Source organism: Pan troglodytes, chromosome 9 (assembly GCF_028858775.2).
Source record: "Pan troglodytes isolate AG18354 chromosome 9, NHGRI_mPanTro3-v2.0_pri, whole genome shotgun sequence".
NCBI lineage: Eukaryota > Metazoa > Chordata > Mammalia > Primates > Hominidae > Pan > Pan troglodytes.
Genome location: NC_072407.2, coordinates 95122537 through 95145706, shown reverse-complemented (window position 1 = coordinate 95145706; position 23170 = coordinate 95122537).

Below are 23170 nucleotides of genomic sequence, written 5' to 3'. Positions count from 1 at the left end.
TGTTGTCTTTATAAGAGGAAGAGAGACCTGAGCTGGCATGCTGTTACCCTTTTACCATGTGATGCCTTCTGCCACGTTTTGATGCAGCAATAAGGCCCTCATCAGATGCAGTCCTTTGACCATGGACTCTCTAGCCTTCAGAACTGTAGGAAATAAATTTAACTTCTTTATGAATTACCCAGTTTGTGGTATTGTGTTATAGCAATGCAAAATGGACTAAGAAAATTGGTACCAAGAAATGAGATCATTGCTATGACATTGCTATAAAGATACCTGAAAATGTGAAAATGTATAAGCAGTTTCGGAGGTGATAGGTAGAGCCTGGAATAATTTGGAAAGGCAGGCTAGAAAAAGCCTATATTGGCCAGGCATGGTGGCTCACGCCTGTAATCCCAACACTTTGGGAGGCTGAGGCAGGCTGAACTCCTGACACTTGAGGTCAGGAGTTCAAGACCAGCCTGGCCAACATGGTAAATCCCCGTCTCTACTAAAAATACAAAAATTAGCTGGGTATGGTGGTGCATGCCTGTAATCCCAGCTACTCAGGAGGCTGAGGCTGGAGAATCGCTTGAGCCCAGGGGTGGCGGAGGTTGTAGTGAGCCGAGATTGCACCATTGCCCTCCAGGCTGGGTGACAGAGGGAGACTCCGTCTCAAAAAAAAAAAAAAAAGGAAAAAGCCTATATTGCCATAAACAGGTCATTAAGGGCACTTCTAGTGAGAGCTCAGAAGATGAGAAGACTGACAAAGTCTGGAACTTCTTAAATGTTGGTTAAGTGGTCATAACCAGGATGCTGATAAAAATGCAGACAGTAAAGACCACTTTGATGATGTCTCAGAAATGAAGGCTATCTTACTGGGAACTGGAGTAAAGTCATCTTTGTTATACAGTAGCAAAGAACATGGCTGCATCATGTTCATGTCCTAGGACTTTGTGAAAGGCTAAACTTATGAGTGACAGAATAACATATCTTGTGGAAGAAATTTCTAAGCAGCAAAGCACTCAGGCTTCTGCATGCTTACTTTTAACTGCTTACAGTGAGCTGCTAGAGAAAAGGGAAACAGAGCAAAAAGATTTAGAAAATTTCCTGGCCATGTGGTGGAGAATGTAAGAGCGTTTTCTGGAGAAGGTATAACCCACAGACAATTTGTTAAGAAACTAGCATGGCTAAAAGGAAGCCAGGTGCTAATCCTAGGACAATGATGGAATGGCCCCAAAGGCATTTCAGATCTTTGAGGTTGGCCCTCTCATCATAGGCTGAGAATGTGAGGGCCTGGAGGGCAGAAAGAGCTCCCTGCTTGCTGTCCTATACTGCCTCAAGTGTCTGCTCCTTGTATGTCTGCTCCCCAAATTCCAGTACAGCACTCAGTCACCTCATCTGTTGCTCAAATGGCCCCAGGTGCAACTCAGCCTGTTCATCAAAAAGGTATAAACTGTAAACCTTGGCAGCGACAAACCATGGCTCAAGCAGGTCCAGAGGTTGCTCATGACACTGCTCCAGAAGGCACCAGACATATGCCTTGGCAGTGGTCCACGTGGTGCTGACTCTGAAGGTATAGAGAGTGCGTGGGCTTTGGGGTCATGGCAACTTTCATTTAGATTTCAAAAGATGTATCAAACAGCTTGCAGGCCCATGGAAAAACCTGCCACAGGGGTGAAGCCGCCACAGACAGTCCCTACCAGAGCAATGCCTAATGGAGCCAAAAGAGTGGGGCTACTGCCAGAACTCCAGAAGGACAGAGCCACCGGAAGCATGAAACACTCATCTGAGAGAGCTACAGGCACTGGACTCCCAACTGGGAGAACAGCCAAGTGAGCTGCACCCAGCAAAACCATGGGGGCAGTGCTGCCTGAAGCCTTGAGAGCCCAGTCCCTGCCCCAGTTTATCTACGAGATGGCTCATGAAGTAGATTATCCTGGAGCTTTAAGATTTATTATCTGCCTTGCTGGGTTTTAGACTTTGGGCAGATTACAACTTTTTATTTTTATTTTTTGTATCTCTTCCTTTTGTAATGAAAATGTGTACCCTATGTCTGTCCCACCATTGTTTGTATCTTGGAAGTAGATAACTTTTTAAAATTTACAGGCTCACAGCTAGAAGGAGTTTACCTTGAGTCACAAATGAGACTGTGAACTTTGGACTTTTGAGTTGGTTCTGAAACAAGTTAAGACTTTGAGACTATTGGGATGAGATGAATATATTTTGCATTGGGAGAACATGAGGTTTGGAGGGTCAGGGGCAATACCATGGCTCAATTTGGCTCTGCTAAAACTCATGTTGAAATTTAATTGCCAATGTAATAATACTGACAGGCCAGGCACACTGGCTTGTACCTGTAATCTCAGCATTTTGTGAGGCCAAGGTGGGAGAATTGCTTGAGGCCAGGAGTTGGAAGGACAGTGAGCTATGATTGTGCCATTGCACTCCAGCCAGGCAACAGAGCAAGACCCTATCTCTACAAAATATAGAAAAATAACACAGACTGGGCATGGTGGCTCACACCTATAATCCCAACACTTTGGGAGGCAGATGCAGGAGGATCACTTGAGCCTAGGAGTTTGAGACCAGCCTGGGCAACATAGTGAGACCCCATCTCCACAAAACAAAAAGCCTGGGTGTGGTAGCATATGCCTGTGTTCCTAGCTTCTCAAGAGGCTGAGGTGGGAGGATCACTTGAGTCCAGGAGGTCAAAGCTTCAGTGAACCATAATTATGCCACTGTACGCCAGCCCAGGTGACAGAGTGAGACCCTGTCTCAAAAAAAATTTTTTTAAAAGAATGGTATTGATGGGTGGTGGAGCCTCTAAGAAGTGTTTGGGTCATGGAGGCTCTGCTGTTGTAAATGGATTAATAAAGTTCTCACTCTTGCAGTATTGGATTAATTACTGTGAGAGTGAGTTGGTATAAAGTGAGGCTGCTCCTTGTGTTTCATCCCTTTTTCTCACATACCCACTTCCCCTTCTGCTTTTCTGCCACATTGTGAAGCAGCAGGAGGCCCTCACCAGAAGCAGAGCAGATGCTGGTGCCATGCTTCTCGGACTGCCCAGCCTCTAGAATCATGAGCCAAATAAACCTTTTTTTTTTCTTTTTTACTTTTCTCTTTTGCATTTTATGCTTATGTAAAAACCTCTTTTCTTTATAAATGACTCAGCCTCAGGTATTTTGGTATAGCAACCAAAAACAGACTAAGACCATGCCTATGCTTTAATTACAAATAGAGCCCCTGTGTAGTAGAGTATCTGTCACCTGTTTTCCCTCAGCAGCATACCCAAACCTGAGCTCCATGCAGGCATGATTCCCACTGCATGCTTAGAACACCGAGCACAGTGCCCAGGACGCAGTGGATGGTAATGAATCTTCAGTTTTTTTTTCTCATTTTCTTTCCTCTTCCTGGACTTAATGGATTCCCTTTCTGAGGATATTTGAAAGTACAAGTTATCTCTCAATGTAGAATTTCCTCTGCAACAATATACTAATTTGGAAATTTTGATTGAAGTGCCACAACAAATGTTTATCAAATACATTATAAACTTTCAGTAGACTATCAAGATGCATATTTTCACAAGAAATAGTTTGAAAATCTGTAGCATGACCTTGAAGACCTCTTAACTACAAGAAGGATACAAAGGGTCTAGAGGAAGGAGTGAAGAGAATTTGGTGAGGAAGAATTTTGGAGTGAACCCTGCTTTGAGAACCAGAAAAACTCTTCTCCCACCTCCAAGAAAGAGACAAGATTGGGAAAGTGACTCCTAGTACAATCTCTGGAGAGGTTAACATATGACCTCACAGTTAGAGGGTCACAGTGGACTACTTCCAATCTGGGAATTCCAGAAGGCAAAAGAAAAGAAACGGAGATTTTGGCAGAGCAAAGGAGAGTTGCTACTGCATCTGGGAAACAATCGTCCTCCCCTTTGATGATGGGCAATGGTACATGATCCCAAGGAAAAGATGAAGAACCTATGATAAGGATATTGTCTCTGAGTTATTTTTTTTTAATTTTTTTTTTGAGAAAGAGTCTTCCTCTGTTGCCCAGGCTGGAGTTCAGTGGCACGATCTTGGCTCACTGCAACCTCTGCCTAGTTGGCACAAGCGATTCTTCTGACTCAGCCTCCTGAATAGCTGGGATTACAGCTGTGTGCAACCACACCTGGATAATTGTTGTATTTTTAGTAGTGACAGGGTTTCACCATGTCAGCCAGGCTGCTCTCAAACTTCTGGCTTCAAGTAATCTGCCTGCCTCAGCCTCCTGAAGTGCTGGGATTACAGGTGGGAGCCACCACTGTAGGCCACTCTGCGTTATTTTTTAAGAGATCCTGCTTAAGATGGCAACCTTTGGAGGGGGGGTTAAGAGGACAGTGAAAGACAACAATAAAATTGACTTTATGTTTGTACCCCATAACTCCTGCTACATACCAGTGACATTATTATTATTTTATTTGCTTACTCAGAAATACATCTTGAGTACTTACAGTGCACCAGACACAGTGGGCAATGGGAATACAAAGATTAATAAAATGTGGCCTCTGCCCTGGAATTGACAATTTTTTAATAGAGATGGACAAGCAGACACACAATATGAAACTGTAAAAGGAGGATCAATAGAGGCATTCTATCCAGGAAGAAAGAAAGAGCAAATGTGTCACAGAAATGCAGACATCCATACTCACTCATAAAGGCAGGGAAAGACAGGCTATGCAAGGGGGCAAAATAAATATCATGGAGGCATGAGAGAAGATGGCAGAAGTCCAGGCACAGTGGCTAACACCTGTAATCTCAGCACTTTGGGAGGCTGAAGTGGGAGGATTGCCTGAGCCCAGGAGTTTGAGACCAGCCTGGGCACATGGTGAGACCCTGTCACTACAAAAAATAAAAAAAGAGAAGATGACACATGTTCAGAAAATGATATGAAATAAAAATATTTGAGCATGGACTACATTAAAGAAGTCAAAAGAATATTCTTTGATGGTTTGGTAGTTCTTAAAAAAGTTAAACATAGAATTACTATAGGAGCATTTCCACTCCGAAGTATATACCCAAAAGAACTGAAAAACTTGTACTCAAATACATGTACATGTATGTTCATAGCAGCACTCGTCACAATAGCCAAAATGTGAAAACAATGAAAATGTTTATCAATGGCTGAATGGAAAAACAAATTTTGGTACATATGTGCAATGGAATATTATGCAACCATAAAAATAATACATGCTGGCCTGGTGCGGTGGCTCACGCCTGTAATCCCAGCACTTTGGGAGGCTGAGGCGGGTGGATCACGAGGTCAGGAGATCGAGACCATCCTGGCTAACATGGTGAAACCCCGTCTCTACTAAAAAATACAAAAAATTAGCCAGGCATGGTGGCGGGCACCTGTAGTCCCAGATACTCGGGAGGCTGAGGCAGGAGAATGGCGTGAACCCGGGAGGCGGAGCTTGCAGTGAGCCGAGATCGCACCACTACACTCCAGCCTGGGTAACACAGCGAGACTCCGTCCCAAAAAAAACAAAAACAACAAAAACAAACCAAAAAAACCACATGGATGGCCCTGAAAAATATTATGCTGAGTGAAAAAAGCTGGACACAAAAGGTGATATATTATATTATTACATATATATAAAATAGAATAGGTAAATTTGCAGAGATAGAACACAGATTTTTGGTTGCCAGAAGCTGGAAAAGGGGAGAATGGAAAAAACTGCTTAATGGATAGCTGGGTTTTATTTTGAAGTGAGGGCAATGTTTTGGAAATAGATAGAGGTGGTGGTTGTACAACATTGGGAATGTACTCAATGTCACTGAATTTTTCACTTTAAATTTTATTTTGTTATGTGAATTTCACCTCAATGAGTTTTTTTAAAAAAGAAACATTCTTAAGCATGACACAATCAGTTTGTTCATTTCAGATAGTAAGTACTTTGGTAATACTTGGAAGATGAATTTAGTGGGACCAGTCTGGAGGCAGGCAGACTGGCCTGGTGATTATTGAAGAGACTGGGTGAAACATAGAAGCCCTATTGAGAGGGTGGAAGGGCAAGGGGGACGGAGAGAAGGAGAACAGAGACCTCTAGGAGGTAGAACATATAGGATCATGTGGCCACATAGACAGGGAAGTCTGGGGAAAGGAGTGGAGGGGAGGGAGAACAAGCATAAGGAGTAGAGGATGAAGTTTCTTGAGTGACGTGATGAATGATGTCAAACACCAAGAGAAGGAATAGAGACAATAATGGAGGAGAGGCTAAATAAGATGGAGGATAAACGATTTAGTTTGGGGCATTTGATTTTTAGATATCTATAGGTCATCTAAGTAGAGACCTTTTGGCCCTAAAATCCTGAAAGACACAGCAATTAGCAAGTTTCCAGTGTTTTAAAAGTTGAATCTGTGTTTATAATAATTGTGATATATTTGTTGCTTCTGTCAGATTTGATATAAATGCTTATAACATGGATCTTTGTGGCTGAAACATTCAAAGCTAAACATTCAACTCTTCAAGAATGGTAACTGATGGTACAAAGTTACAGTTGGGAAGAATAACTTTGGTGTGCACAGTAGAGGGAGTACAGTTAGTAATAATGTGTATTTCAAAATAGCTAGAGATTTTGAAGTTTTTATCACGAAAGACAAATGTTTGAGGTGACAAATATGCTAATTACCCTGATATGATTGTTACAAAATGCATACATGTATGGAAACATCACATTGTACTCCATAAATAGGTTCAATTATTCCGTATCAACCAAAAATTTAAAAAAGTGGTAACTGATGTTTGAAAGGAAGTCAAAAATTGGAATTTCAAACAAGCAATGTGTCTCAGGAATATTTAGCCTTCTGAAGTTTACCCAGCTAATTGGAAGTGTATCAGTTGGTATTGTGATCCAGCTGTAACAGGTGGGAGGAGGGAGAAGATCAGGAAAAATAACTAATGGGTACTAGACTTAATACCTGAGTGAGGAAAGAAAACCCCAGCGACTCAAGTTTAGCTATGTAACAAATCTGCATTTGTACCTCGGAACTTAAAAGTTTTTAAAAAGCCCAATGTCATCATTAATATCAACATCTAGGGAGACCAAGAGTTCCCGTTTGTTTTCTGGACTTTCCCAGTTTTAACACTGAAAGTCCTGAGTCCCCAGAAACACTTGAGTCCTAGGCAAACTGGGAGGGTTGATCACTCTAATTACAGCCACAAAATTCAGTTAACATTGGTTTAAGTAAGGGTTTATTTTCCTCAGCTAATGTGAAGTCCACATGAAGGCAGTTTCGGCAGGCCAGCTCTCAAAGATGTCCTCAAGAATGTCCTTCTATTTTTCTCTCTGCCGTTCTTAGCACTTTTCACCTCAGGGATGCAAGATGGTTTCTCTACTTCCGGCCTCACAAACATGTTCCAGACAAAGAGGAAATAGACAAGGAAGAGCAACTAGTAAAAGCAAAGCAGCACATACCAGCCAACTGGGCTACCTTCAAAAATTTTTCTGGAAATCCTACCCAGCCACTTTTGCTTACTTATTTTTGGGCAGAATTGAGTTCATGTCCACCCCCAGTGACAAGGGAGCCTGGCAGGTTAGCTCTTACTTAATATAGAACCTATCCTGATATTGGGAAATTGTTTCCTAAGTTGTAGCAGATTGGAAACAGCAATGTGGAAGAGAAGGGGCTTTTTGAATCTTACATACTAATACCAGAATGAAATGAGATTTGAAACCTAAAAGCAAAGGAAGAGAGAAGTACACACCATGTCAATTTTTTTCTCATCAAGAAAAATGTTTTCCTAGGTTAGTCTTCACTTTAGTTATTGGGAACATAAACTTCTGTAGCATTTCTGCCAGCCTCTTCTGATGGTCTTTACCAAATTTTAAATTTCTGCCACAGTGCTAAGCAAGTTCCTATATTTTACAGAATCCACAGAGAGGGAGAGGAGTAGGTAAATATTTCAGAACACCAAACCAAAGGTACAAAAGACAGAACTGAGAAAGAAGTCAGGTGTAACACTAGGGAAGGACTATCCCCGGATTCCTAAACTGGTGTGCATGGACGTGTGGAACTCACGTGTGCATGTTTGTAAAGAGACAAAAATGATCATCAAGCACTTTAAAGGAAGATCCTTTTTGGAAAGAGCCTATTTTGAAAAGCCAAATACAATTCTTGATTATAACAGAGAGATCTTATTTTTAAAATTTTGCCTTAAAGAGAAAAAAATAAGAATTTAACATTTCCTTGCAATAGTTTGCTGAGAATGATGGTTTCCAGCTTCATCCATGTCCCTACAAAGGACAAAACTATCACAAGGACAAAAAACCAAATACTTCATGTTCTCACTCATAGGTGGGAATTGAACAATGAGAACACATGGACACAGGAAGGGGAACATCACACACCAGGGCCTGTTGTGGGGTGGGGGACAAGGGGAGGGGTAGCATTAGGAGATATACCTAATGTTAAATGACGAGTTAATGGGTGCAGCACACCAACATGGCACATGTATACATATGTAACAAACCTGCACATTGTGCACATGTACCCTAAAACTTAAAGTGTAATAATAATAATAATAAAACATTTCCTTTGATTTGTTCTCCTTAAATGCTTTGGGAATCTTTAAGAGCACCTTTAGAATGAGCTTGTTATGACCCAGTGATGGGCAAGGCACAGTGTTGGGATCATCACATGAAATACAATTGACCATCGCAATCTCTACCCCTGGGAGCTCATAGTCCAGAAACAACAATAATACAAATGCATAGAGAGCTCTAATATGAAGCAAAAAAAAAGGAAACAACACCAAGAGTGTGTATAGTGAGTTCAGAGAAGGAAGAGGCCCCACAGAGTGAGGGAAACAAAAAATGTTCCCAGAGGAAGGTGTTGTGTCAGTCATCATGGTCTCCCAGAACAGCAGGGTTCAAGCAAGAATGGGCTTCCTGTGCATGGGCAAAACTGTTGGAATAGTTCATGTTTGTACATTCAGTTGTCAGGTTTGCACTGATGCTTGTCAACTCTGCAGAAATTCACCAGAAAGCCTTCTGATCAAAGTTAAGTTGATTAAACCTCTGCAGTAAGGGATGACACCACATATCTTGGAAGGGGTGTGGATATTTGGGGTCTGGGCTCAAATGGTTTAAGGCAGGTCTTCCACTATGGGTAACTAATTGGTATTGGGCAAGGTTTGTGACATAATAATCTAGCATTAGTGAGTCTTGATAAATAAACTTGTCTACTAAGAAGCTGTTTTCCCAGGTGAACAATATCTATTATTCTAATAGCAGAGCTGTTTGCCTAGATGAACAAACTCTTTGTCAGAACCTATTGGTTTATAAAGATTTCCTGAAACAAAAAGTGAAATTAGTTATTGGTATAAAACCTTAACTTCTTCAGCAAAAATTTTCATGGAACAAATAGCTAAGTCATATTGACACAAGTGGTCTCATTTCTGTTTTGATAGTTAAGCAGTGAGGGTGCTGGAGTTCTCAGTTCTCAGGTTGGCACTTAGGATAGGTTGGGAGGTGAGGAGAGATGAAGCCTGTGGGTGGGTTGTTCTAAGCCACAGTGACTGAAGTGGCAGGTAACAGAATGAATCAATAGCTTGCTATAACCTATTTGAAATCTGTAGATTTTATCACTGCAGTGTTACTAGCTTTGCCACCTGCTTTCTATTCACAGAGCTACCACTCCAGGTAGATTTTTCTCTGTACTTTTACTGGAATTGGAATCTCCTATGTGGCTCCCTACCCTCTGGTCTCTCTCCCTTCCACCCATCCTACCTGCTGCTGTCAGATTAATCTTGCCAGCATCTAACTTGGGTCCCCAAACATTGTTGATCAGTAAGTCTTCTACTAGATTCTAGCTCTCCCCACCCATTTCCAGCCCCCATACTATCCTGTGTGTCCATGAGCACCAGCTGTGCCTTGTAGCCTGAGGTCTGATCAGGCCTTAACACATGGGGAGCGTGCAGAGCTGGGAGGATGCTATGGGCAGGGTTTGGCCTCCAAGTGAGGAGGAAGTGTTGGATTTACAAAGGCAAACCCTACCAAAGCCTTTGATTAAGACTAAAGTAGAAATTAATGTATGACATCTATGGTTTAATGTGCTTTAGATTTTGTTTTCTTTGAAAGTGGCTTTCTAAGCTGTGTGCTCAGTGTAGTTAAAAAAAAAATACCATGGTTTCAAAAAAGAGTGCACAGTACATGAGTTTTCTCTCAATTGTGCCTCCCACAGTTTTTCCCTCATTATATATAAAGTTCCAGGGATGGGACAGTACTTTGCTGAACAATTCCTTTGTGCCAGGCACTTGACTACATGCAGTCATTTAATCCTGTCTGCAACCATAGGAAGTGCCCATTATCCTTCACATTTCATGGATGAGGAGCCCAGGGGTCAGGGAATTCAGATAACAAGGCCAAGTTCTCACTGCTAGTTGGTGACAGGTCAGTCTTTAATTCTAGATCTGTTGGATGCCCATTTCATGTTGCCTCTTGAAGGCTAAATTTGCAAACCCAAACTGCAAAGGATCCCACTGCATCCCACCTCCACTCTGTTGCAGCCTGCTCCCGCCCTCGCATTCCTGCTCCTTCCCCAGGTGAGTGGGTTGCTCATGTTGACCAGCTGTGGTCTCTCGGAAAGGCCTTCCGCTTACACCCCTCTCCCACAGCGTGATGCCACTATGACTACTGCTATTATTCTTGCCGTGACTTATGCTACTACTGATACTGTTCTCACTCCTCCCTCTGATAATATTTTTGGCTAATGTTAATGAGTACACTCTCTGGTCGGGCACATCTCAGTGCTCTATAAACATTATTACGGGTCTTCTCAGCATGCCTTGTGAGGGTGGAGGGTGGAGGCATTTAGAAAAGTATTTTAGTTTAAACTGTTAGTTGAATTCTTCCTTTTTTTTTTTTTTTTTGCAAGCATTTGTCTTCATATAAACAGAAGCTAGCATATTTGTTCCTGGTTCTGCCAGATCTGCCATCTCAACATTTTCTTGCAGCCTTCTCTTGTGTCTTAGTCAGCTAAAACAAAAGACCATGAAGTAGGTGGCTTAAACAACGTAAATCTCGCAGGGTTCTGCAAGATAGGATGTTCAAGATCAAGGTGCTGGCAGATACAGTGTCTGGTGAGGGCCCAATTCCTGGTTTCCATATGGCTGTCTTCTCCCTATACCCTCATATGGCCAATGGAGAGCTAGTTCACTCTCTGGTCTCTTTTTAAAAGGGCACTAATTCCATTAATGAGGGCCCTAACTTCATGAACTAATTACTTCCCAAAAACTCTACCTTTGCCTATGATCACATTGGGATTAGGGTTTCAACATATGAAGTTTGAGTTGATGCAAAATTTCAGTCCATTGCACCTTGTATCAGTGGTATTTTCCTAAACCTAAGGAGACCACATGTCCAGTTTATCTGGGTGTATTAGTCTGTTTTCACGCTGCTGATAAAGACATACCTGAGACTGGGAAGAAAAAGAGGTTTAATTGGACTTATAGTCCAATTCCTCCCACAGCATGTGGGAATTCTGGGAGATACAATTCAAGTTGAGATTTGGGTGGGGACACAGAAAAATTATGGCACTGGGACAGTCTAGTTTGCACCTATTGTTCTTACATGACTAACAGAGCCATCTTTCATTCCCAAAAGTATCTGGTTACCTTAGTAAATCTGCCATTTTAGCTGAGGGAAAAGAGCAAGTGTTTTGCAAGGATGCATGGCTCACTGCAGCCTTTAATCCCAAACTGCTGTCAGAAAGCCCTGCCTGCCAGGCATCTTTGTAGTGGTCATGGATCTCATCTGTTTCCTTCTCCTGGCCCAGGTGGGGAGCTTTGTTCACATGAGCATGCTTGGTGCATACATACTGTGGCTACTTCTATACTTACTGGGTTGCACTAGCCCAGAATTGGGCTATAATTTCTCTTCACAGGATGAAGAAGAAAATGATGCAATTTGCAATTTATACTAAGGAAAATAAATAGCCAAAGAAACACAAGGGTTGGGGAATTTTTATGTCCATATTAAGATCAATTTTCCTGGCCTGATAAGGGTATAGTACAAAAAAAGATTAATTTTCCTTCTGTAGTAAAGCCTTAGAATGTATTCATCATCAACAAGTGTGGAGGCTCAGTTGATGGGGTGATGGCTGCTCAGAACTTGATTTGGTGATTGCAACTTGGTCAAACATTAAGAAGGTTCTGGGTTTTTTTTTTTTTTTAACTTCGATGTGCAATTAGAAAAACGCTGAGCAACTTCAGCTGTTAAAGAGCAATTAACCCCTGATTAGGGGGTTCCTGGGAGAATAGAGCCCCCCTGAGATACTCTTATTCAATAATATAGCAAAGTTAAGGGTATCTTGAAGCCTTATACCAATTTTGCAGTGGTGGGCAGATGTGATTTTTGTTTTATAGATGTTGATATGACTTGGCTGTGTCCCCACCCAAATCTCACCTTGAATTTTAGCTCCCAGAGTTCCCACATGTTGTGGGAGGGACCCAGTGGGAGATAATTGAATCATGGGGATGGTTTCCTCCATGCTGTTCTCATGGTAGTAAATAAGTCTTATGAGATCTGATGCTTTTTTAAGAGGAAACCCCTTTCGCTTGGTTCTCATTCTCTCGTCCACCATGTAAGACGTGCCCTTCACCTTCCACCATGATTGTGAGACCTCCCCAGCCATGTGGAACTGTGAGTCCATTAAACCTCTTTTTCTTTATAAATTACCCAGTCTCAGGTATGTCTTTATCAGCAGCTTGACAACGGACTAATAGAGATGTGAAAACTGAGACTTGGAGTTAGCCCTAGATTCTCCCATGTGAACTCAGGTTGGATCCATGTATAAATGTAGCCAGGTTACTTAACTTGAGCTTCTGTTTCTTCATGTGTAAAATTGTGGTACTAATAACTAACCCATGGAAACAATAAAGGTAGTAATGGCTTTGTCAAGAAAAGAGTCAAACTCTGTAAAATAATTAAAGAGATTTATTCTGAGCCAAATATGGGTGACCATAGCCTGCGACACAGCACTCAGGAGGTCCTGAGAGCATGTGCCCAAGGTGGTCAGGGTGCAGCTTGGTTTTATACATTTTAGGGAGCCATGAGATATCAACTACATTTAGGAAATACATTGGTTTGGTCCAGAAAGGCAGGACAACTCAAAGTGGGGACTTCCAGGCTATAGGTAAATTTAAACATTTTCTGATTGACAATTGGTTGAGTTCGTCTAAAGACCTGGGATCAATAGAAAAGAAATGATTAGGTTAAGATAAAAGATTGTGGAGACCAAGGCTCTTTTGAAGTCTTGTAGTGGCTGCCCTTAGAGACAATAGATGACAAATATTTCCTCTTTAGACCTTTAAAAGGTGCTAGATTCTTACTTAATCTCTTCGTGATTGGGAGAGCCTGGAAGCAAAAGATCTAGCTATGTTAATAGAGATTCTTTACAGATGCACATTTTCCCCCACAAAGGACAGCTTTGCAGGACCATTTCAAAATATGGCAAAGAAACATGTATTTAGGGTAAAGTATTTTGATTTTCTTTTTTGTCATGTACTGTTATGCCCGAGTCAGATTGGAAAGTAAGTCACAATACATATGGTTAAATAAAAACCATCCGATGAGAACTTATGGTTTGTGGGGCATGACTCCCCAGACCACTTAGATAGAAATTTGGGCAAGATAAAAAAAAAAAATCAGAGCTTAGTCCTCAGCTTTAAAGCACTTTACAGGGCCCGACCCACACCAGGCGCTCAATCAGTGATAAATAACCTTGTGACTATCATGTGGTCCTCCTCCTCTTCTTCCTCATGATCACTGCCATCATTACTGCCTCTGTCTCCCATGGACGTGGCTGGAGACCAAAATAGTCAGGCGTCTAGTAAGAAAGCCTCAAAAAGGAAGGTTTTCTCCCTGCTTTTCAAGTCCTTTCCCAGAGGACTGGGAGCAGCTTGGAGGGCAGAAACATGGTGACTCATCCTTCTCCATGCCAAATACCGTGCATGGTACTGAGCACAGGTGAGGCAGATGTGGCAGCTGACTTGGCGTGGGCAGATCAGCACTCCATTCCTGCAGCAGCTGTTGAAAATCGATCTCTCAAATCTGGCCTGTTGTTTGGCTCTGCACACTGGCTGCCTGAAGTAGGTCATCAAAGACTGCTTCATTTCCCCAGGCCCTTTTTTGACCTAGCTTCAGGGGGGTCAGCCAGCATGCACATTTTGGCCTGACCCAAGGTCATTTCAAGTAGCTCATCAATTTCCAAGCTTGCAACTTATTATCATGAAAGAAATTGTACTGATGCACTATGAAAGTGCTTCAGATCTGACTGCAATTTGTCAGTATGGAATTTTCTAAAGAGACAAAACAGATAATTGTATTATTATTATTTTATGATTAATAATGTGATTTTTATTTTTATTAAAAAAATTTTTCTATTATACTTTAAGTTCAGGGATACATGTGCAGAACATGCAGGTTTGTTACATAGGTATACACGTGCCATGGTGGTTTGCTGCACCCATCAACCTGTCATCTACATTAGGTATTTCTCCTAATGCTATCCGTCCCCTTGCCCCCCAATCCCCAACAGGCCCTGGTGTGTGATGTTCCCCTCCCTGTGTCCATGTGTTCTCATTGGTCAACTCCCACTTATGAGTGAGCAAATGTGGTGTTTGGTTTTCTGTTCTTGCAATAGTTTGCTCAGAATGATGGTTTCCAGCTTCATCCATGTCCATGCAAAGGACATGAACTGATCCTTTTTTATGGCTGCATAGTATTCCATGGTGTATATGTACCACATTTTCTTTAACCAGTCTATCATCGATGGGCATTTGGGTTGGTTCCAAGTCTTTGCTATTGTGAACAGTGCCGCAATAAACATATTTGTGCATGTGTCTTTATAGTAGAATGATTTATAATCCTTTGGGTATATACCCAGTATTGGGATTGCTGGCTCAAATGGTATTTGTGGTTCTAGATTCTTGAGGAATTGCCACACTGTCTTCCACAATGGTTGAACTAGTTTATACCCCCACCAACAGTGTGAAAGTGTTCACATTTCTCCACATCCTCTCCAGCATCTGTTGTTTCCTGACTTTTTAATGATCGCCATTCTAACTGGCATGAGATGGTATCTCATTGTGGTTTTGATTTGCATTTCTCTAATGACCAGTGATGATGAGCTTTCTTTCATATCTTTGTTGGCTGCATAAATGTCTTCTTTTGAAAAGTGTCTGTTTATATCCTTTGCCCACTTTTTGATGGGTTTGTTTGTTTTTTTCTTTGTAGATTGTGGCTATTAGCCCTTTGTCAGATGGATAGATTGCAAAAATTTTCTCCCATTCTGTAGGTTGCCTGTTCACTCTAATGATAGTTTCTTTTGCTGTGCAGAAGCGCTGCAGTTTAATTAGAACCCATTTGTCAATTTTGGCTTTTACCACTGTTCAGGGAAATAAGAGAGGACACAAACAAATGGAAAAACATTCCATGCTCATGGATAGGAAGAATCAATATCGTGAAAATGGCCATTCTGTCCGTAGTAATTTATAGATTCAGTGCTATCCCCATCAAGCTACTATTGACTTTCTTCACAGAATTAGAAAAAACGACTTTAAATTTCATATGGAACAAAAAAAGAGCCCACATTATCAAGACAATCCTAAGCAAAAAGAACAAAGCTGGAGGCATCATGCTACCTGACTTCAAACTATACTACAAGGCTACAGTAACCAAAACAACATGGTACTGGTACCAAAACAGACATATAGACCAAGAGAACAGAACAGATGCATCAGAAATAACACCACACATCTACAACCATTTGATCTTTGACAAACCTGACAAAAACAAGCAATGGGGAAAGAATTCCCTATTTAATAAATGGTGTTGGGAAAACTGGCTAGCCATATGCAGAAAACTAAAACTGCACCACTTCCTTACACCATATACAAAAATTAACTCAAGATGGATTAAAGACTTAAATGTAAGACCTAAAACCATAAAAACCCTAGAAGAAAACCTAGGCAATACCATTCAGGACATAGGCATGGGCAAAGACTTCATGACTAAATTGTGTTATTATTAATAGTTATTCTTTACAACTTTATCTTTTACACATATACACATATTTTTTCTTTATAACTACATCTTGTATATATGTTCTTCATAACTATACCTTTTAATCTGTATATCTATATCGGTCTTTTATATTTTTTCATTACCAAACTATACCTTTAATATGTATATCCTTTATAACTATTTAATATATATATTTGTATCTTTTTCATCACCACAAACTGAAATAATAAAGAATAATTTTAGTAAGTTTGCCTTAGAAAGATATAAATGTATTTTTGAAAATTATATATTTAATCATCTGAATGTATTTGAAGGGAAGTAGGAGAGTCAACTAGATCTTTTACATTTATTGTCCCTCTAGCACATCTGTAAGATAAAGAGGCAAACGTTTGTTTGAAAACACACTAGAATTTATACATCCAAATGGGAATTGTTCTTCAAAACAGCTGTCTTGGGAGACTGTACATTTGTTCCTACAATGCCGTAGTCTCAGAGAATGTGAGGAGACCCCTTTTTAGGACCTGCCTTTAGAAGTCAGTTTATAAACCATAGAAGAAAATTAACATCTGCTCCCAGCCGTGGTTTTCAACCTTGGCTGCATATTAGTAATACTGAACCAGGCTTGTTCTGCCTGTGGTGAAGAAGCCAATCACTGAGGTGATGAGTTTTGCAGTAGAGAAAGATTTTTTCACAGGGCAGCCCAGTGAGGAGATGGGAGAACAGTTCTCCAATCTACTGCCGGAAAGTGAGGGCTCAGGGATATTTATGGGGTAAAGAAGTGGGGTGATCTAAGGCGTGGGGAAAGGTGATTGGCAGTGGGGAAAAATGACGTAATTGATGATTTGCACAAGCATAGTCAGGGTTCATGGCTTTTCATAGGATATGTATTCAGGAAATAATGGCATTAGCATGATCTGAGAGAGGAGTTTATGGTCCTCTGATGCCAAAAGGTCACGTCTTCGGCGTCTGCACAGGCCCAGTTGAAGGGTCAGTGATCTCAACTGCACTCAAACTGGACAAGGGCTGACCCCAAGATCCTGAAAAACAACTTAGGCATTTATTACCACGGTAATATATACATCAGAGGTGTTAGCTATAAGGAAGCTAGTGAAGGCTAAGTTACAGTACATGGTAGTGTAGTATCGCTTTCAGCTGTGTGGGTTAAAAAAATTAACAAGAAGTGAGCAACTAAAAAGATTAGGACTTGGTTTTATTGGAATCATTTGGGGAGCTTTAACAAAATACCAACAACTGGCCCACGCTAAACCAGTTAAGTCACAATACCTGGGCATTCTAATTTTTCAGGTTTTTCAGGTCATACTAATGTGTGGCAAAGATTGAGAACCACACCTCTTTCTTTAACCAATAGATACACCAATTTCTCATTGAATATATATATTTTTTTGAGACAAAGTCTTGCTCTTCACCGAGGCTGGAGTATAGTTGTGTAATCATAGCTCATTGCAGCCTCCAACTCCTGGGCTCGAGTTATCCTCCCATTTCAGCATCTTGAGTAGCTGGGACTACAGGTGCACTCCACCACATCTGACTAAATTTTGAAATTTTTTTGTAGAGACAAGGTCTTGCTATGTTGCTCAAGCTAGTCTCAAACTCCTGATCTCAGGTGATCCTCCTGCCTTGGCCTCCTAAATTACTCGGATTACAAGTGTGAGCCACTGAGCCTGGTCCTCTTTGAATAATTTTGGCCTGTTTCCAAAATTTAAACCTATTATCAAAAGACGGAAATTTAATACCTTTGAAAATGTACATCAAGAAAATATGCTACAGGTTCCAAAATCAGCTCCAAAATTTTTCTGAACCAGGGGATCTTATTGTTAGAATAAGTATGTACCTTCCCAGGGAAACCATTTAGAAAAGTACAAAGCCTTTTTAAAAATACAAAGTTGTTCATTTATTCTCTTATTAATGAACATCTGGGTTGTTACGTTTTTGGTAACTATGAAAAAAGCTGCTATGTACATTTGTGTGCAAGTCTTTCATGAAAATTTTTTTTTATTTCTCTTGCATGAATATCTAGGAGGGAAAGAGCTGAGCCGTGACTCAGCTGTTTATAAGAATGTATGTTTCAGGCTGAGTGTGGTGTTTTATGCCTGTAATGCCAGCACTTTGGGAGGCCAAGATGGGAGGATTGCTTGAGGACAGGAGTTGGACACTGCAGAGAGATGTGATTGAATCATTGCACTCCAGCCTGGGTGACAGAGTGAGACACTATCTCTTAAAAAGAATTTTTTTTAAGAATGTGTATTTATAACAGACTGTCAAATAGTTCTCTAAAATGATTACAGTACAGTATCCAAGGGGAGACACATGTTTAAAGAGCCCCAGGAGATAGCTGAAACCAAGGATAGTACCAGGCCCTATATATACTACGCATGAATTTCTTTTTCCTTCTTCACAATTTACAGGCAGAACATTCGTTTTTATCATAGATCTTAGCAACCTTATTTCTTTCCTTATTAACTTAAGAACTTTCATCTTTTCACTTAAAGGAAGAATTTTATGGCTTCTCTATGTCATACCCAAATTGCCAGCATCTCTACTCTTGCACTCTGGGGCCATTATTTACTAATGTAAGGATGACTTGAACACAAGCACTGAGATACTGCAACAGTCTGATAACCCCAAGGGCTACTAAGTGATTAACAGGCAAGAAGCATCTACAGCATGGACATGCTGGACAAAGGAATGAGTCACATCCTGGGAAGGGTGGCAGGAGATTTCACCACATTACTCAGAATGGTGTACAATTTAAAACTTACAAATTGTTTATATCTGAAATTTTCCATTTAATATTTTCAGACCAAGGTTGACCATGGGTAACTGAAACTGTGAATAAGAGGAGACTACTTCAGAAATGTGAAATGGTTTAGAAAAAAATAAAAAAGAAAATAAAGAGAAAAAAGAAGGGACTATTATCTGTAATTTTATGCTCTAACTAACAGTGTCCTCTTTATCAGTGATATCAGGACATTTAATTTTAGCCAGTCTAAAAGAGTAGCTAAAATGAAATATTGGGCATGTTTTCTTGTTTTATAGCCCATTTATAAAATTAAATATTGGGCATCTTTTCTCATTTTTATAGCCAATTTAGATATCTTCTTTGGTGAAGTGCCTGTCCAAGCCTATTTCCTGTAAACTTTAAAAAATGTTTCAGATAGGCTGGGCGCGGTGGCTCATGCCTGTAATCCCAGCACTTTTGGAGGCCGAGGCGGGCGGATCACAAGGTCAGGAGATCGAGACCATCCTGGCTAACATGGTGAAACCCTGTCTCTACTAAAAAAAACCAAAAAATTAGCCAGGCATGGTGGTGGGCGCCTGTAGTCCCAGCTAATCGGGAGGCTGAGGCAGGAGAATGGCGTGAATCCAGGAGGCAGAGCTTGCAGTGAGCCAAGATCGCGCCACTGCACTCCAGCCTGGGCGACAGAGCAAGACTCCTTCTCAAAAAAAAAAAAAAAAAAAAAAAAAAAAAAAAAAAAAAAAATTCAGATAATTGTAGATTCTAATGTAATTGTAAGAAAATTTTTTAAAAAGACATCTATGAACACTTAGTTTACCTTGACAATAACATCTTGCAAAACTATGTAGTACAATATCACAACCAGGATGTTGACCATGATACAGTCCACAGCTCATTTAGATTTTCTTCGTTTATGTAAACTCGTGTTTAGTTTTATACAATTTTATAACACATGCAGGTTTCCGTATCCATCACCACAGTCAAAATACAGGACAGTTCCATCACCACGAGGACCCCTCATGTTGCTCTTTTATTACCATATCTACTGCCTTCTGACCCTTCTCATAAACTCTTCAACCACAAATCTATTCTCCATTTATAAAATTTTGTCATTTAAAAAAGGCTATTAAAGTAGATGAATGGATACAAAAATGTGGCATATACATACAATGACATATTTTTCAGCCTTAAAAGGGAAGAACATGCTGTCTTTTGTGACAACATGGATGCGACTTGAGGCTATTATGCTGAGCGAAATAAGCCAGTCACAAAAATATAAACACTGTATGATTTCATTTATGTGAAGTATCTAGAATAGAAAATTCATAGAACGGAAACTAGGATGGTGGTTGCCAGAGGCTGGGGAAAAATGATGAGTTGTTTAATGGATGTGGAATGTCGATTTTGCAAGAAAAAGTTCTGGAGATTGGTCGTATAAAAATGTGAATATAGGGGCAGGGCATGGTGGCTTATGCCTGTAATCCCAGCACTGTGGGAAGCTGAGGTGGGTGGATCAGTTGAGGCCAGGAGTTTGAGACCAGTCTGGGCAACATGGTGAAACCCTGTCTCTACAAAAAATACAAAAATTAGGCCAGGCTCAGTGGCTCATGCCTGTAATCCCAGCACTTTGGGAGGCCGAGGAGGGTGGATCACCTGAGGTTGGGAGTTCAAGACCAGCCTGACCAACATGGAGAAACCCTGTCTCTACTAAAAATACAACATTAGCTGGGTGTGGTGGCACATGCCTGTAATCCCAGCTACTCGGGAGGCTGAGGCCGGAGAATCGCTTGAACCTGGGAGGCAGAGGTTGTGGTGAGCCCAGATAGTGCCATTGCGCTCCAGCCCAGGCAACAAGAGCGAAACTCCATCTCAAAACAAACAAACAAACAAAAAAAACCCAAAAATTAGTCAGGCATAGTGGCATGTGCCTGTGGTCCCAGCAACTTGGGAGGCTGAAGTAGGAGAATCACTTGAACTCAGGAGGTGGAGGTTGCAGTGAGCTGAGATTGCACCACTGCACTCCAGCCTGGGTGACAGAGCAAGAATTTGTCTAAATAAATAAATAAATAAATAAAATAAAACTAAAAAATAAAAAAATTAGTATATGTAACAGTATGGAATTGTACATTTAGAAATGATTAAGACGTTAAACTTTATGTTACACATTTTTAAACCACAATTTTTAAATAGTTACATAAATGGAATCATAAACTATGTCACCTTTTGGGATTGGCTATTTTTCCTCAGCATAATTCCCTGGAGATTCATTCAAATTGTTGTGTATATCAGTAGTTTGTTCCTTCTTATTGCTGAGCAGCATTCCATGGTGTGGATGTACCATAGTTTGTTTAACCATTCATCCATTGAAGAACATCTGGATTCTTTCCAGTTTTTCACTATTATGAATAAAAGTACTATGATCATTTGGGTTTTGTGTGAACATTGGTTTCTCATTTCTTTGAGATAAAATGCCCAAGAGTGCAATTGCTGAGTCATAAGAAACTGCCAAACTGTTTTCCAGAGTAGGTGTACCATTTTACATTTCTACCAGCAATATATGAGTGATCCAGTTTCTCTGCATACTCACCAACATTTGGTGTTACCGTTTTAGTTATTCTGATAGATATGCATTGATATCTCATTGGAGTTTTAATTTCCATTTCCCAAATGGGTAATAATGTTGACTGTCTTTTAATGTGTTCATTTGCCTTCTGTACATCTCTTTGGTAAAATCTCTGTTTCTTTTGCCCATATTCTAATTAGGGGTCGAATTTGCTCCTGTTCTAATTGGAGGTATTAATTGGCTTTTTGCTGTAAGATTTGGAAGTTCTTTATTATTTTATTTTTAAAATTGTTTTCAGCTGAAGGCAATGGATCAGTCCTATAATCCCCGTGCTTTGGGAGGCTGAGCTGGGAGGATTACTTGAGGCCAGGAGAATGAGAGCACAGTGAACTATGATTGCACCACCTCACTCCAGCCTGGGTGACAGAGTGAGACCCTGTCTTCAAAAAAAATAAAAAGTGACTTTTTAATAATCGCCATTCTGACTGGTGAGATATGGTATCTCATTGTGGTTTTGATTTGCATTTCTCTAATGATCAGTGATGTTGAGCTTTGTTTCATGTTTCTTGGCCACATGTATGTCTTTTTTTGAGAAGTGTCTGTTCATATTCTTTGTCCACTTCTTAATGGGTTTTTTTCCTTGTAAATTTGCTTAAGTTCCTTGTAGATTCTGGATATTAGACCTTTGTCAGAAGGATAGATTGCCAAAATTTTCTCCCTTTCTATAGGTTGTGTGTTTACTCTGATGATAGTTTCTTTTGCTGTGCAGAAGCTCTTTAGTTTAATTAGATCCCATTTGTCAATTTTTGCTTTTGTTGCAATTGATTTTGGCATCTTCATCATAAAATCTTTGCCTGTGCTTATTTCCTAATTGGTATTGCCTAGATTTTCGTCTAAGGTTTTTACAATTTTGAGTTTTACATTTTAGTCTTTAATCCATCTTGAGTTAATTTTTGTATATGGTGTAAGGAAGGGGTCCAGTTTCAATTTTCTGCATATGGCTAGCCAGTTTTCCCAGCACCATTTATTAAATAGGGAATCCTTTCCCCATTGCTTGGTTTTTTCAGGTTTGTCAAAGAACAGATGGTTGTGGATGCACGGTTTTATTTCTGAGTTCTCTATTCTGGCGAGGTTGCAGAGAAATAGGAATGCTTTTACACTCTTGGTGGGAAAGCAAACTAGTTCAACCATGGGGAAGACAGTATGGAGATTCCTCAAAGATTTAGAACTGGAAATACCATTTGACCCAGCAATTCCATTACTGAGTATATACCCAAAGGAATATAAATCATACTATTATAAAGATACATGCACTCATATGTTCATTGCAGCACTATTCACCATAGCAAAGAAGTGGAATCAACTCAAATGCCCATCAATGATAGACTGGATAAAGAAAATGTGATACATATACACCATGGAATGCTATGCAACCATAAAAAGTAATGAAATCATGTCCTTTGCAGGAACATGGATGAAGTTGGAAGCCATTATCCTCAGCAAACTAATGCAGGAACAGAAAACCAAATACCACATATTATCACTTATAAGTGGGAGCTGAACAATGAGAATGCATAAACACAGGGAGGGGAACAACACTCACTGGGGCCTGTTGGTGGAGTATGGGGAGGTAGGAGAGCATTAGGGAAAAGAGCTAATGCATGCTAGGCTTAATACCTACCTGATGGGTTGATAGGTGCAACAAACCACCAAGACACACGTTTACCTATGTAACAAACCTGCAAATCCTGCACATGTACCCTGGAACTTAAAATAAATAATACATTTTTAAAACAAGATCATATC